This window comes from Crassostrea angulata, chromosome 2, assembly GCF_025612915.1.
Source record: "Crassostrea angulata isolate pt1a10 chromosome 2, ASM2561291v2, whole genome shotgun sequence".
Lineage (NCBI taxonomy): Eukaryota > Metazoa > Mollusca > Bivalvia > Ostreida > Ostreidae > Magallana > Magallana angulata.
Window position 1 is genome coordinate 50,320,602 of NC_069112.1, and position 11,890 is coordinate 50,332,491.

At 36.3% G+C, this 11,890-nt stretch overlaps 1 non-coding gene across 1 annotated transcript; it reads left to right on the forward strand.

Annotated features, from left to right (window-relative positions):
* Positions 1 to 2,422: 2,422 nt before the first annotated feature.
* On the forward strand, positions 2,423 to 2,493 carry Trnal-caa (transfer RNA leucine (anticodon CAA)). The gene has a single exon. It is a non-coding gene; the product is annotated as a tRNA-Leu (tRNA).
* Positions 2,494 to 11,890: the final 9,397 nt, after the last annotated feature.

Consider the following 11,890-nt stretch of genomic DNA (forward strand, 5'->3'; position numbering starts at 1 on the left):
TTTGCAATGAATATTTAGTCACAATGTTTATACCATTTTTTTTTGGTCATTAAATATTGGTTGTTGTTAATTTAATCATGATAAAGATAACAAGAGTCTGTTTCAATTACTGGTATAATTAAGATAAAGAAATTAACAATTACAATTAATGCCAAATAATTATTTTCACAATTGTACAGATCAAGAGATAATGAACTTTGATTGAACAACATCTTTAGTTTCTTCCATCACATTTTCCATAATACATAATGTATATACATTATAAGTAAAGTCAGCATTTAACTCAAGGTTGATATTGAATTTGTTAAAATGTGAATCCCAACATATGGCATATTTAATAAAGAGTGTTAAAATTTCAAGCATCTGCAATTAATAGTTTCTGAAAAAATGTGACAAAAATTTGTTACCGACAGACAGACAGACAAAAAGATAATCAAAGTACCGAAGAACTGATGGGAGTTGATTTTATCGATGGTTATTCATTTTAAAATCAATGATATGTTATTTAGCATGACAAGTACAGGTAGTTTCTAATCTGTTTTTGAATTACACACATTTTTATAATATGAATTTTCGGACTTTTTCGACACAAGAATGTTGTTAAAACCCCAATCGCCGTCTCTCTTGCTTGTCAGAGATTTACGGAGACAGCCGAGCGTCAAGTTGAACGAGACTATATTAAACTCTGGCACAAGAATACATACAACTACAAAAAATATTTAAATTGTTCATACCATTTAAAATCTGACTATTTTCAAGGTATTTATAAATAAGTTTCCTTGAAAAACAATGCTTTAGCATACATTATTTCGGATTTATCAATTATTCTCAAGAACTTATTCTTGTCAGCGGCGATGATTTGTGCTTTGGTCCAAACACTGTAATTTCACTTAATTTCGGTTTGTCAGAGTAACTGCATAGGAGAGTTGATTAAAATCAACTCCCCCAAAAATTATGCCCCCCCCCCTCCCCCCCCCCCCCAGAGCAGAGGTATTAATTGTACAAGATATTGATACAGAACAGTAGTATGACTGATTGTTTCATTTCACAGAAAGAGAATGACTTAATTTAATGTAACTTCTAATGAAGATGCAAACACCAAGCCATTGCATCAAAAAATGTACATTCTATCTTCTTTCTGCTCTATCTAGTGCACCAAAAAAATTCAACAATGAAGTGTGCATAATATGCAAATAAGCTTACATGTGCATGAAAACAAATAGCAAACAAGCCTATTTCAGACATGCAAGAAGCAACATATGGTCTGAAATGTTTCTTGTAGAACATTTCTAGTTTTGGCAATAAACTAAAAAGACAATATACCTCATCATATTCAAATGTCACAAAATGTGTAAACAATGAAGTAGCAGAGTTTTCTACCTGAAATATACAGTTGTCCTTGGATTTGGTCATAGTATTTATGACTTGATTTCAATGTAATTTTACCATTTGATTCTACAAGAAATGGGAATTTCTCCCCAGGTTTAATATCAACATCTCTACCACCATAGGGGCATTTAACTTCTACTATGGCATCATTCTGTACTAAACCATCTGGTGTAGCACCAAGGAAAGGGTACGTATTTGACGGACACAAATAACCCACACTTTTTAACTTTGAAATGAGTCATGCAGTTCTTCAAACATGGAGATTGCTCTACTCTCATGCTGCCTACCATGAATGATGGGATAGGTAATGAATGACTTCGGTTAATAAATGCTAGAACACAATTTTCTAGTGTCTCTGCGGCAAGTCATTTTAATAATGTCACTGAAACGTGAGGCAGTTATTCGCCATTTTCTTTCATCAAACCAGGTTTTACTCTTGGCTTGCATCCTTGTAGATTTCTCTATGTCCTTGGCATCTATTGGAGAGACCTTAAAAAGAGGACAATAAAATGAAAGGGGGACAGTTTTTACCTGCATGTATGTTAAATCAACATGCAGCATTTTGTTGATACAATGAACCTGTATATGATATTCTTATATTTGTTGCCATATATAAATTGAATGCTGGTTTGACCTGAAATTTTCAACATGTAACAGAGATACTTTTAGCCTCAGCTGGGATTTGAACCCTCCTCCTCTGGCATGCCAGTCCAGCACCCTACTGATCGAGCTAAAGGGTTAACCCACTAGCCAGAGCTAGTAGGAATGTTATATACCTGACTCTAACACAAACATATTAATTAAACAATTTCATAAATGCATTTAGGTTGTAAAGTTCTGTTCATTAGTTACTTACAGCAACTGCTTTGCCAACAAGATGCTCTGTTAAAGGTTGTTGAAGGTAATCATGGTCTCTACTTGCAACCTAAAATCATCACGGTGTATAAAATAAAGATAAAGTATTACATGCATGTATTATAATTATACTATCCATTTTAATGTAGTAGTTGGGGCTTTATGAACCGTGGATATTGGCCTGGGTAGCTCAGTGGTAGAGCTCCTGACTCAAGTTGCAGGTCCAGGGTTCGATTCCCGGTCCAGCCATTTGTTTTCAATTCATGTATGTGCTCATTCCTCCTTTCCTATTACATTACTAATTAAGCTTAAGTACAACTACTACAGTGAATTCAATTTTTGTGAATAGTGCCATTAAAATTACCTAAAGACTGGTTGAAGGAGTTAATAATATCTCAATGATTATGTTGGTAGAGGATTTCACCATACAGTTATAAAATTATGTAACTGGAGTAGCCTGATGAGTATTTCATGTACATGTCTTTCCTTGGATCCTCCAGCATTTCATCGATGTGTTTCCTTTTCCAAGGGATTCTATCTGCTGCCAGTGGTTTACCTATAAAGTACTACACTCTATTATACATATACGGAGCCATTCATGGCATAATAATGCATATCAATGAGCCATGATTTCATGTGAAAATTAGCTATTCAAAAGTATATAAAATATGTAATACACACCATCATAAATTTTCTTTGGCACATGGAACCTTTGCAGATTGTCTGTACAACCTTTCCTGACTGCTAAATTTCCATTTTCCACATTAAAGCTCTCCACCATAAGCATAACAGCAGCAACATGCTTACATGTTCCGTGAGACCCCTTGCCTGCAGGGCATTCACAATGGGATTAAGAGGATCTCCTGTTCTTTTGTCAATTAAAATTGTAGGATATTAACTATTGAAATATGAAAAAAAGGATTTAAAAAGTATGGTCATGATAATTTCTAAAAAATGTTTTTATGGCCATTATGTATAGAAAATCAGTCAATCATCTTACAAAATCATCAGGACATAAATGATAACTATTAAGCTAAATCTAATATGACACTAAGGTAGTTTACCATCTGATATCATGTGGTCAATTTTGTTAATTTTACATGTACTGCTGTTTTAGCAGTACATGTAAAATTAGCACTATAGAAGTAGCACTATAAATTCATGAATAGTTCAGAAAAGTTTGCAAGGTATTATAAGCAATTAAATCGACCTGCATGCAGTTATTGTATCATGTTTATTTAATTAGCATCAAACTTGTTGATCCAAACCTTTTGTTTTATTGCTGCACCCACTATTCCAGATAAATAAATAATATATGTGTATCATCTGATGACATATTGCTGCATGCAAAAATTCTCTCTACAGTTAGAAGGTCCTTGCCCTTTTCTAAGGCTTTAAGGTCAGATGTCATCTGTTTGTCTTCTACAAAATAAAAATAAAAATTGGAAAATTTTCCTAGAGAATGTTCTTTTTTAAATTCCAAAGGTGATCAAATGTGTGCATGTTGTTAATGTTGTAAGCCTGCATGTACATATACATGCAGATGCATGAAAAATTAAAATCAGAAATATATTATATTCTAGTTTAAATTATCACATTAATTAGAAACATTTCAGTTAAATCTTGATTTACATATTTACCTGCCATTCTATACAGAAAGAATCGTTCAATCTGGTGATATGTTAACTGTGATATTGACTTCCTGTGTTCTAGCTGGTCTGAGTTGCTGGAAGCCAGTTATAGGCCAGAATACATCTAATGGCTCTGGAATTATGATGGGATCTTCTCTGAAATTCTTATTTCTGTCATACGATTCAAGCCTGAAATATCCGAAGAGTAATACAATCCATAGACCTTAATGATGGATGTGTGTAAACAAGTAAATGTACAATGACAAAATAAATTCCTAAAGATCTGAGGTTTTCCTGGTCTATTAAAGCAATTATAATTAATGTTACTGGACAGGTTTTCCTAGCAAGTAAAATTTCAAAATCAGTTGAAAAACAAGAGGCCCAGGGGCCACATCGCTCACCTGAGCAACAATTGCCTTAATTCTGATCAAATTAGCATTACAGTATCAACAATATCTTGACAACTGAGTACAGTAGATCTTGCTAAAAAAAATTGAAAATCTGCCAATTTTTATCCACCTCTTATTTTTTAGTAAAGCCCCTTTTGTTGTTGTACCTGTAAGAAGATTTTCTCTATTCCTATAAACCCCCCCCCTCCCCATTTCGTGGCCCCACTATTCTCTAGGGAATCATGGTTTCATCAAACTTAAATCTACCTTTAATCTCATAACCTGTGCTATCACACTAAGTACTGAGTTTTGGACCGAAAACTTTCCCAGAATATTTTTAAGGATTGTAAAACTTGATCCCACAATTGTGGTCTCACCCTACCCCCGGGGACCATGATTTGAACAAACTTGAATTTACACTACCTGATGATGCCTCCACTCAAAGTTGAGCTTTTCTGGCCTGATAGGTTTTGAGAAGAAAATTTTTAAAGATTTTTATCTATATATTCCTATGTAAAACTTGATCCCCCAATTGTGGCCCCACCCTACCCCCGGGGGCCATGATTTGAACAAACTTGAATCTACATTACATGAGGATGCTTCCACTCAAATTTTTAGCTTTTCTGGTCAATAGTTTTTGAAAAGAAAATTTTTAAAGATTTTCTCTATATATTCCTATGTAAAACTTGATCCCCCAATTGTGGCCCCACCCTACCCCCGGGGACCATGATTTGAACAAACATGAATCTTCACTTCCTGAGGATGCTTCCATTTTAATTTGAGCTTTTCTGGCCTAATAGTTTTTAAAAGAAATTTTTTAAAAGATTTTCTCTATATATTCCTATGTAAAACTTGATCCCCCAATTGTGGCCCCACCCTACCCCCGGGGACCATGATTCGAACAAACTTGAATCTACACTTCCTGAGGATGCTTCCATTTTAATTTGAGCTTTTCTGGCCTAATAGTTTTTGAGAAGAAAATTTTTAAAGATTTTCTCTATATATTCCTATGTAAAACTTGATCCCCCAATTGTGGCCCCACCCTACCCCCGGGGACCATGATTTGAACAAACTTGAATCTACACTACCTGATGATGCCTCCACACAAGTTTAAGCTTTACCGGCCTAATAGTTTTTGAGAAGAAGATTTTTGAAAAATACCAACAAATTTTCAATAATTCTCAATTATCTCCCCTTTAAAAAGGGCGTGGCCCTTCATTTGAACAAACTTGAATCCCCTTTACCTAGTGGTGCTTTGTGCCAAATTTGGTTGAAATCTGCCCAGTGGTTCTTGAGAAGAAGATGAAAATGTGAAAAGTTTACAACGACGACGACGACGACAACGACAACGACAACGCCAACGACGACAGACAACGGACAAATTGTGATCAGAAAAGCTCACTTGAGCCTTTGGCTCAGATGAGCTAAAAAAGACCAGAATATTTTGGACTATATTATAATAGTACTAGGCTAATGTTACATTACTGTAGTTCCTTTAGTTCCTTTAAAATGTTTTATTTCGACTAAACAGAGTAATAGAAAACGCGTTGGTAGTTTCTGTCATGGCTTTATTATTTATTGTACATAAATGAAACAATGATAAATTGATATATATAATAATGATCAAGTCAATGATAATGTTAATAATTAAGTCAATGAAAATGTTTATAAGTCAATGATAGTGTTTATAAATCAATGATAGTGTTTATAAATAAAAAAATAAAGTGTTTATAAATCAATGATAGTGTTTATAAGTCAATGATAGTGTTTATAAGACAATGATAATTGATATTGACGCTGTTTATGATAAATGATTTTACCAGGAATAAAACTGTATTATATAAAATGACAATGACAATGATAAATGGCAATGAACTACATCGACTTCACACGAGTATATGATGTAGCAAATTAAATGAAAATGACAGGAGCCCATATTACTGGCCGCAGATCCTGGACTAAAACAGAATGTGCGGCGAGACTCCTTTCAAAATTCGGCCAAATGCATTCCATTGATCAGCTTGCTGGTTGAAGGAAGGCATCCGCCACAAGCGGCAAATTTTGCCTAAACCAAGATGAAACCGCCGGGGTTCAACGCAAAACCATATATTATGCAATACACACATTATCGAGTAGGATAGCAAGAGATGTTTTGAGTGATGATTTTGTACAAACCAGCCTGCATTGTATTTAGAAAAATGAACTGACCAATGTCGGATTAAATAGATTCCATCCCTGTACAGTTTCGGCGAGCAACAACCAAGATCTGGGTAATGAATGTACCCCCCGCCCCTTGACATAATGAAGGCTTATTCAGATAGTGGACTATTAATTTGTTTTCGGGCTCGTTCTGCAGCAATGTGTGAATATGAATGTCTATAGTAATTTCTTGGTAAAATCTGCGACCAAATAATTTTGCACGTAGGAAAATGAACTTGCATGTTGGCGATGGTAAGTTTCATAAATTTTTTAAGTCGACGCAAAGACATAGAAGCTATACTATTTCCGCCACAATGCACTACGATTACGCCTGGTTGACCAAACTTGCTAACCATGTTATGCAGAAAGGATTCAAGGTCTTCCCAGATCATGCCTCCTTTGCCGAACCATCTGAGAGGAATATTGTGAGGCTTGAGGTTGAGGTGGTGGTTACCGTAGTTCACAATGGCATGTTCTGATGCATTACGTATTATGGAACTTCCTACTATCCACACCGATGTATGACCTACAATCTTGGTAACTATTAGTAATAAAATAAAATGAATATCTGACGAACCTATCATTAGATTTAAACTGCAAATGAGTAATGGAGTATGTAATCAAATGTGAATGTACGAGTACATTGCGTTCCATTTCCATCTTCCTTTAGCGTTTATTTCCTCTTCCGGTACACCAGTAGAATACATATGATTTGCGCAACCGATGCGGAATGAATGGGACTTAAATGTGGAGGTGTCTAAACCCAAGAATTTAATTGCTTTGTGTAAAACTGATGTAAATTGGTATGATGTGAGGGGTTTTGAATTGAAATGGCAAAAAAGAGGGCCTTGAATAGATGGTCTAATTGCAAAATATTGCAAAATTGACTGAAATAAATTAGATGTGCCTGCATTGAAGTCAATATGAATTGTAGAGCCCGCGAAGTGTTGGTCAGTTTAGGAACTGCGTATTGTGACCGTTATTATGGATTCTGAAATGGAAATATCGCTAAACTAGGAAAGAGGAGTGGATTTTTTGCTTGTAACAGTAAATTCGCTGACCCGTAATAAGGCGAAAAATGCTAACTGAAATGCAGATGTAAACAATACGACTTCGTATGAATTGGTGCACACATGTGGTAATATGGACGTTATCTGACTTAGCAGAGGAAGATTTATAGGGGAGTGGACATTCTTAGATGGATTTAATCTATGCAACCCTTCTAATAGTTAATTTGCCTCTTAACAATAAATGCCTTAGTGGTGTCTTGTTTACCTTGAATTTGCAACTGATAACTGATTGCACTCAAATACCACCTGACGGTGGAATGAGAGCACGAGTTTGCAGACAGGTATGCTATAAAATTAATAAGCTGATGAAGCGGAGGTGCCCACAGCTCAGGGAGTGAGTATTTACTTCTAAAAGCGCAAAATTAATCGAGTCCTTTCTGATAAGTTAAGGCGGTATTGTGCGAGACAGCAGCGGATAAGATATGGTCTAGATGAGGCCTAAGCGAGTCAATAATGCAGGTGGTATCTGGGTCGGAAAAGGGTCGGCATGTGGAGCTAAAGTCCTGAACCTCTGCCACTGAAACCGAGAAATCGAGTCTGCTATTGAGTTTTTATATCCACTAATGTGGGTAGCTTTGATTTGGATATTATGCTTTAAACAAATGAGCGCAAGAGGCCTAATCAAGGACATAACCCTGTCAGACTTACTTGACTTGGAGTTGACAATGTGAACTAAGGCCATGTTGTTGGTATTTTTCAATAATTTTTTGGCTGTTAATTGTTCTGACCATAACCATATAGCTACAAGGATAGGTATGAGTTCTAAGTAGGTAATGTCTCTGCGCAACTCTAGGTCCCATTTACTAGGCCATACTAAAACAGTCCAATGATTGTTAAAAAATGCGCCTCCACCGCAGGAGCCGCAACTATCGGTGAAAAGTTGTAAAGTTTTGTTGTTGGACCAAATTAATTCTAGAAATGGAGTTTTACCATTAATAGATTTGTCATCAGGTATAAATATCGTATAGTATATTGCGTCGATACCTAGGCCAAGGAACGTCAACTTTGTACAGGGAACTTGAGTTTTGTTGTGGTTAATAGGTACGCCTAATTCTTGACATGTTTGTTGAAAAACTTGTACGGTGTTATAACATGCTTGTGATTTTTGTTTACCTATGAATAAGAAATCGTCAAGATAATGAATAATGTTATCATTTCCCGCTCTTTTAGAAACCAGCAAATGGAGAAAAGTAGAAAACTGTTCAAAAGTTGAGCAAGCGATTGCGCGACCAAATGGCATACATTTATCAAAATAGTATTTTCCATCAATAAACATGCCTAACAAACAGAAGTCTGATGGATGGATTGGTATAAGTCAGAAGGCGCTTGACAATTCCATTTTGCAAAGTTCAGAGCCCTTACCCTGAGATAATATTATTTGTATTGCTTGATCGAAAGAAGAATACGAAACGGAACATAATTCATACTTAATACTGCTGTTGACACTATTACCAACAGGTGCTGATAGATTTGTTATAAGCCTCCAGCCACCATCTTTCTTTGGTAGCACACCTTATACTGGGATACACCTTAAATTAGCCATAGGCGGATTTAAAAATGGTCCTGACATTCGCCCCAGATGAACTTCTTTCTGAATAATACTTAGCAGCTGAGGTTTATGAGAAACTGCTGATTTTAAGTTTTTTTGTAATAATGGAATCCTTACACCTGTGAAATGCAGGTAAAACCCTTTTTGAAACCCATTAAGCAAAGAGGTAGCAATATTTTTACAGGGATAATCCACCAGACATTTTCTAAGGTTGTAAATATTAATTGGGGAATGACCTAGGTCCCATATATCTCTGTCTAGGGAGTTGTGGTAGGAATCTAGGTCTGACGGGACTTTGAGAGGGATTACGCTGTTGACGTGAGTTGAATTGTAAGTTCGACTGTGTAATATTGGTCTGCGGAGGTCTTTCCAGCCTGCAATAAATACGGGGGTGAGTTTTGTGGCAGTACATGCATGAATGTTGATATAAACATGGGTACTTTGCACAAGAGCCCCTGAAGTTATAATCGTAACATTTCAAAGTGGAAGGAGGCTGAGTGGTCATTGGTGCTTGTGATGACATATATAACAGCCAGAGTTCAGCATCGACTGAACCCCAGTGGGTGGACGTATACTTGGACATTTTCAATCTGAATTGCCTGTCATACTCAATCCAGTTTGAAGAAGGACTGCGATTGGCCCCCAAACGTATAGTTTGCATGTACTTGAGAATGCCCTGGGCGTCATTAGGATACTTTGCAATTAGATAGATACTGGCGAATATTAAGAATGCATCGGTCCATGATTGAACTGAAGTGATTTTGTTTTGATTGGACTTCTGTTGAAGAACCAACTGACCTTGAACTAAAGCAATTTTTTGTTGATCCCCCGTATCAATATCGGATTGTACAACTTTAATCAAGTTGATGTATTGTTTTTCCCATATTTTGTCCTTAGTTGTTTGCGGAACATGAAGGCCAAGGTTATCGGATACACTTACAAGGGGAGTAGGATTACTGGTATTGAAACCTAAAGGAACCGCTGGGATAGATGTGGGAATGCCCGAAGCCAAGTGGGGATATGCAGCATGAAAATAATTTGGAAAGGAATTGGCAAGCGTTAGCATACCTGACGTGGATGGAGATGCATTCCTGGGTGGGTTGGATATTGATGACCGAGAAGCAGAACTTGATGGGATCCCGGAGGCAGGAACATGTGCGGATCCTGAGGCAACACTTGAGGGCAAGGATTGCAGCGTTGGAACTACATTAACTGCAGGGTCAAAGGAGGGCGCGGATCCCAAGGCAACTGCATGGCGAGAGCCAGAGGCAACACTGGTGGGCCCTGTTTGCGTCGCTGACACTGAGCTGGCTGCGGGAACGCTGGGCATCGTTACTGTTGCATTGCTGGAAGTGGGCCGGGTACCAGGCACTCTTGACGGGCGGACATATGGCGACGTGGACTTACATGTACGTTTAGCCCTCAACATGATGTCTTGAGGGAAAACAAAAAACGGAAAATTAAATATTTTGAAATTCCAAGTACTTAAGCTGTTAATTCAATTTATTTATATCATCCATCCTTTTCTAATATTGATGAATTATCAAGAAATATGGATTTTTTGTAGAGAAAATGTCATTACATGTAAGTAAATGAGTGTTTAATTGACCACGTGGTCGGCCGAGATTTCGAAAATTGAATTAGGGCATAAATAAGCAAATGTTACATGGAGGTTTTTGGTAAAGCTTACTCTATAGGTAAGGCAGATAAAGACAGCTTAATGAAAATATAAGAAAAAGTAATATAAACTTAGAAATTGAACTTAACTTATGCTTCCGATGATGATTCCTGTATAATGGATGAGCGATCAGTATATGCGTCTTATCCCGGCCAGCGTCAGCAGCAAAAGGAGGACGTAACGCGGATTATTTGCGCATGTTCTTACCGAAATTTCCTAATATGGGCAATAGGGGTTTACACAGGATATAACAAGGGCCCTAAAAAAATGAGTTATCTTTCCTGGACTGGTTTACTCTGTTGTCTCCATAAAGGGACTTACCGCATAGTGAGTTAAGTCTAATTAATATCAAGTGTAAATTATTGAACAGTTTAATAATTTACTGATAAAACAATGATGAGGTATGTTTCAATTCAACAGTTCAAAATACAGATATGATGATTAAACTATATATCAAATTATTGTATATAAATAAAAGACACGTGAAAAATGTTTCACTGGACTACTTTTAAGATCGATTTTGGTGGATTCCTATATTGTTGTAAAACAGGACTTGGCATTTTTTTTAAAGCACGGTAAATGAAAACATTTATGAGCTTTGCGAGCGAATTCGCTAAGCTCACAAAGCTCGTAGATATTTTTTTTATATATTATACCATATAGTTATATGGAAATATTGGGTACTTGTATCAAACAGTAATGTGACGTAGGCCTAGCTGTTTCTCAGCCATGACTCTTTGAAATCAACAAGATTTGTCTGGCTTTTGAGCTCTTCGGTGTGTACATATTTGCCTTAAAACCAGCTTCATTTTTTGACGCAAGAAACAGCTAGTTACATTCTAAAATGGTTCTAAACTGCCAAGTCTTGTGTTGTAAAACCCAGATTAAGGAATCTCGGGGGAAAATGTTTCAAACATACGATTTCCATTAAATTTTTTACAGAGAAATGTCAACTTATGAGTAAACTATGTGCAAAATATAAAGTAAATTGACCGGATAGTTTATCTGTTTGTCGCGCTCAAATTTTGGTCGTATGTCCGATTCATCACCGACATTTTATATAGGATTATACAGGAAAATGAGGGTTTTTATTTTCAATTTCATATTCAAAAAATTACAAACATACGATT